Source organism: Meleagris gallopavo, chromosome 15 (genome assembly GCF_000146605.3).
Source record: "Meleagris gallopavo isolate NT-WF06-2002-E0010 breed Aviagen turkey brand Nicholas breeding stock chromosome 15, Turkey_5.1, whole genome shotgun sequence".
Lineage (NCBI taxonomy): Eukaryota > Metazoa > Chordata > Aves > Galliformes > Phasianidae > Meleagris > Meleagris gallopavo.
The window spans coordinates 321710-327613 of NC_015025.2; the positions used below are offsets into that span (position 1 = coordinate 321710).

At 47.4% G+C, this 5904-nt stretch overlaps 1 protein-coding gene across 1 annotated transcript in view; it reads right to left on the reverse strand.

Annotated features, from left to right (window-relative positions):
* Nucleotides 1-27: 27 nt before the first annotated feature.
* LOC116217192 (putative protocadherin beta-18) overlaps nt 28-5904 on the reverse strand; it is a 13428-nt gene continuing 7551 nt past the window's right edge. The window contains exon 2 of the mRNA XM_031555633.1: nt 28-4778. The gene's annotated coding sequence lies outside the window, so the exon portion shown is untranslated. The remainder of the gene's footprint in view (nt 4779-5904) is intronic.

Here is a 5904-nt window from a genome sequence, read left to right on the forward strand (position 1 = left end):
TTGCAACCAGATATTCAACACAAAATATGACTACGTCTCTTTACCAGACTTCATAAATCCTGGAATGGTTTCGGTTGGAAGGGAACTTCAAGATCCCCTAGTTGCAACTCTACTGCTATAGGCAGGGACACCTTGCCCCAGATCAGGTTGCTCACAGCCCCATCCAGCCTGGCCTTGGATGCTTCCATGGTGGGGCATCCACAGCATCTCTGGTAACTCCTGCCAGTGTCTCACCACCCTCACAGGAAAGAATTTCTTCCTAATCTTAGTCTAAATCTACCCTCTTCCACCTTAAGGCCATTTCCCCTCATCCTGTCACTACACGCCCTTATCAAAGTCTCATCCTAGCTTTCCTGTGACCCCTTCAGGTACTTTAAGCCCACTCTAAGTTCCCCAGGTCGTTCTTCAAGCTGAAGAGTCCCAGCTATATCTCTATTCTCAAAGGGGACCTGCTCCAGCCCTCTCATCATCTTCGTGGCCCTCCTCCGGACCTGCTCCAACAGCTCCATGGCCTTCTTGTGTAGCAGGCATCAGAACTGAACACAGTACTCCATGTGGGGTCTAAAGAGAGCCAAGTAGAGGGGTAGAATCACCACTCTCAACAGGCTGGACATGCTTCTCTTGATACAACCTAGGAAAGCTTTGGCCTTCTGGGCTGCAGAGCACATTGTCGCTCATCTTGAGCCTTTCATCAAGCAACACCCCCAAATCCTTCTCCTCAGGGCTGCTCTCAAGCCATTCTCTGACCACTCAGTATTAGAGATAGGGATTGCCTTGAGCAGGGTGCACAACTTTTCTCTTGTCTTGCTTGAAATTCATGAGCTTGGCATGGGCCCACCTCTCAAGCCTGATCTGGTCCGTCTAGACAGCATCTCTACCCTCTAGCTGCACCACCCAGCTTGGTGTCATCTGCAAACTTGCTCAGGGTACACTCAGACTCTTTGTCCGTGTCACCTACAAAGATGTTAAATAGAAATGGTCCCAGCACTGACCCTTGAGGGACAAGATTCATCACCAGTCTCCACTTGGACATTGTGGTGATGACTGCAACACTCTGAGTGCAACCACACAGCCAATTCTTTATCCAGAAATCAAAATCCATCCATCAAATCCATTTTTTCTTCAATTTGGTGATCAGGATGTTACGCATGACCATATCAAATCATCTCTTAAGTACAAGTAGATGACGTCAGTTGCTCTTCATTTATCCATTGGTATCAGTACTTTGTCATAACTGACCACCAGGTTTGCCATGCACGACTTGCCCTTGGTGAAGTCATATTGCTTACCACCAATCGCCTCCTCTTTAATTTCCAGGTGCCTCAGAAGGGCCTTCAGGAAGATCAGTCCCATGATCTTGGCAGGCACAGAGATGAGACTGAGTGGCCTTCAAATCCCTGCATCTTCTGATTTTCACTTCTTCAAAGTGGTGGTTATGTTTCCAATTCTCCAATCAGTGAGAACTTGACCAGACTGCCATGGCCTTTCAAATATGATGGATAGCGGGTTGGCAACTTCATCTGCCTCAGAACCCATCGATGGATGTCATCAGGTCCCATGCACTTGTGCACCTGCAGGTTCTTTACATGATCACAAACCTGATCTTCACTGACAGCAGGCAGATCTTCCTTCTCCCAGTTCTTACCATTGCTTTCTGCACCTTGGGCCATGCAGCTAGAGCCCTGGCTGGGGAAGACTTTTACAATCCCTATCTTACCACAGAGAAATATCTCTCAATTCACCATCACCATTGACATATCATTGCTTCTGGGCAGTTATGTACACTTATCAACAACTGTTTTCAAAGAAGAAGTTCAGGCAGAGTAACATTTAATCCAAAATTTCTGATGAAGACATTGAGAACTCAGTAAGAATTGAATCCACTACTGCCAAACCAGTCTGATTGCTGTCACCCAAAAAAGGTCAAATATCCCACTGGTTTCATGTTTTTGTTCCTCCCTTTTTAGATGTTTTACAAAAAAATACTAATAGTTTGGATGTTTTATTTCCTACATAACAACAATTCCGCATATTCTACCAGGGCTGCTATGAAAGTAATGCCTCCCAATTTATTGCATTGGCCCAAGTTGACCAAGGCCGATGCTGGCGGTATGGCAGCAGAGGCTGAGTGTCCCACCAATATGCCATTGTGTTTTGGTACCAAGTGGAGGGGCAGTCTGACAAAACGGCATCAGACATGTGAATGCATATGTAGTATCGATGTATCACTGAATTCCACCCTACAGAAACAATTGCACCCGCTGACATTCATCAAGGCTGGCTGAATATTTATGGAGACCAAACAGTGGATGTGAGCACCATGAGGTGTTGCATGATGTATTTCAGCAGTGCCAAGAGAGAGTCACCTCCTCTGTTGTACATTAATATGAGCGCAACATGCAGGCTCCCATTCAGCGCCAGTGAAAACACAGAGCCTTTCCTGTGGCCTCTTCATGTGCAGGAAGGCCGTTATAAGATCCCCTCAGAGCATTTCTCTTCTCCAGGCTGAAGAGCCCCAGCTCTCTCAGCCTGTCCTCGTAGGGGACCTGCTCCAGCCCTCTCATCATCTTCGTGGCCCTCCTCCCAGACCTGCTCCAACAGCTCCATGGCCTTCTTGTGTAGCAGGCATCAGAACTGCACACAGTACTCCATGTGGGGTCTAAAGAGAGCCAAGTAGAGGGGCAAAATCACCACTCTCAACAGGCTGGACATGCTTCTCTTGAATGCAGCCTAGGAAAGCTTTGGCCTTCTGGGCTGCAGAGCACATTGTCTCGCACGTAGAGACTTTCATCAAGCAACACCTCAAAGTCCTTTTCCTCAGGGCTGCTCTCAAGCCGTTCTCTGCCCACCCTGGATTTGAGCTAGGGATTGCCTTGACCCAGGTGCACAACTTCTTTCTTGTCTTTCTTCAACTTCACAAGGTAGGCATGGGCTCACTTCCCAAGCCTGATCTGGGCCCTCTGGATGGCGTCCCTTCCCTCTAGCAGGCCAACTGCACCACCCAGCTTGGTACCATCTGCAAACTTGCTTAGGGTGCACACAATCACAGAATCATGGAATGGCTTAGCTTGGAAGGAACCTCAACGATCATTGAGTTCCAACCACCTTGACGCAGTCAGGGTCCTGTCCATGTCACCCACAATGATGTCAAATGGCACTGGCCCCTGAGAAATGCCACTCTTCACAGAACTGCACTTGGGCACTGAGCCATTGATCACAGTTCGCTGAGCGCATACGCGCAGCCAATTCCTCATGGAGTGAGAGATCCATCCATCAAATTCACTTCTCTCCAAATTGGCAATCATGATGGTATGTGGGACTGTGACCAATCCTTTGGATAAGTCCAGGTAGGTGACATCAGTTTCTCTCCATTTATGCACAGACGCTGTAACTTCATCATACAAGGCCGCCAGGTTTGCCATGCATGACTTGCCCCTGGTGAAGCCATGTTGGATACCACCAATTGCCTCCTCTTTATTTTCCAGGTGCCTCAGTGGAGCCTTCAGGAAGATCAGTCCCATGATCTTGGCAGGCACAGAGATGAGACTGAGTGGCCTTCAGATCCCTGCATCTTCTGATTGTCCCTTCTTCAAAATGGCGTTATGTTTCCAATATCTTACCACAAAGAAATATCTCTCAATTCACCACCATCACTGTTTCATCATGTCTTTGCAGTTTGGAGTATGTATATTTGTGAATAACGGTTTTAAATTATAAACCATTGAAAGAGTAAAATTTCATCAAAAAACTCTAATGAAGACGTTGTGACTGCACTAACAATTGCATCCACTCCCAACAAACCAGCCTGATGCATTAGTGCCACCAAAAGAAACGTCAAATATCCCAGTGGCTTCATGGTTTTGTTCCTCTTTATTCTTTTTAAGTCATAAGAAAAAAATAAGAGCTTAAATGTTTTGTTCCTTTCATAATAACAATATTGTACATTCTAAGGGCTGCTCTGAAAGTAATGCCTCCCATTCTACTGTGGTGGCCCAAGATGTCCGAGGTGGATGTTGGAGGTATGGCAGCAGAGATGGAAATTTCCCACCAATATCCCATTTTTTTACAGTAAACACATGACAGATGGCTGCAGAGGGGCAGTCTGATAAACTGGCATCTGACATGGAAGTGCATATGTGGCAATGAGGCATCACTGACTTATTCCATGCAGAAACAATTGCAGCCACTGAGATTCACCAACGCTTGCTGAAGCTTTATGGAGAACAGACTGTAGAGGTGAGTACGATGAGGTGGTGGGTGATGTGTTTAAATATCATCAACACGGGGTCACCTCTGCTGCTGCAGATTATTATGAGCACAACATGCAGGCTCAAGTCCACAGCTGGTGAATAAGCATTGCTATGTCAGTGACCATGTTTAAAAATAGCATTTTCCAGCTGTGAATCTGCACCTTCCAGCAGTGTTACAGTGTGTCTTCTGTCATTTGATATTACCATGGAAATAAACAGGAGGCATTACTTTCAGAGCAATGTATCTATATGCAGCCTGCACATTTCCTATTCACTCAGTGCAGCCCAGGGAAGCCAGAAGGTTGCACACCCATGTGTTACCGTGTGTCCCAACACCACCACTGCAGCTGTATTGCTGCCTGCTGCACTCAGCAATGACCCAGTTGAACAGCTGAGCCGCAGGAGAATGCATCAGAGCGGCTGGATAAGAGCACAGCTGCATGGAGAGACATCGTGACCAGGAGGCAAAGCACACAGCATACACAGGGAGAAGCACAACTCTGCAAAGCAAGAATGCAATGCCTGCACCTCTTGGAACACACAGCTCCACGCACAGCAAACCACTGCAACACTCTCCAAACATGCTGCACATTTCTCTTTGTCACTTTCCTGCAGAGAATGTGCAGGGAAACCTCCCTTCTCACTCAGCATTCTGGGAATGGCTGATGCCAATTGCAAATGCAGCTTCCCTCTGGAGCTCAATGCCATTGCACAGAGCCCTTCCTTTCTCCAGACACAAACACACCGGCTGTGCAGACTCAGTGCTAAGGAAGGCAACACCCAGACAACTGCCCCACACACTGAGCCCCGCAGCTCTGCACTTCTGCATCCCCCACACGGATAAGCATGGCCCAAATGAGCACCCAGCACATGGGACAAGAAATAAGCTGGGCACAGTGGAAAGAACCCCACTAAACAAGCATTCAAGAAACAGACATAGCACATCATAATCCTCTCTTTACATGACACGTGTAAAACATGCATCGTGTTGTTGCTGCTTAAGCCAGTAGAGGGAACACGAGGCATTCTAGACAAATACAAACAACCAAGCCCTCACAACCTCTCTTAGACACTCAGATGCTGCCCAGGAGGCTTCCAGTGGATCATCAGCCATGCCAGTTCTGCCCCAGGTCTATCTGCTCTTGCTCCATCTCAAGTTAGAATGACTGAAACATTCATACAAAAGCACTTCTACACAAAAAGAATCTTTCACTGCAAAGGATAGCAGTACAACCGATGGCATTCAACATGAACCAAAGGAAGTGACAGAGGGAAATTGCATCATGGGGAAATAAACCAAAAAACTTTCTTACCCTCTTCATGATGTCCATTAACGTCAGAGAATGCAGCCCATGTGCATAAAGCAAAGCTGCAACTCCCTGTGCATCAAGTGGACGTGGCTGGAGGATTAAAGATAGCAGGACAAACGTATTTCCAGGCTGGAGCATTGGCAGGTCCCACTCTCCTCACTCAGTGGCGTGCCTGGAAAGGCTTGGATGGAAGCCCTCATCTGCTAAAGGAAGCCAACCATGGCAACTGATGAACTCTGCTCGCTTAACAGGTGGCACAAAATCCAGCCTCACATCCTGCACGGTCTGTCCTCATCCAGCTGACACACGGGCTGGCAGCATAAGCACAGGTGTGTGGACGTCTT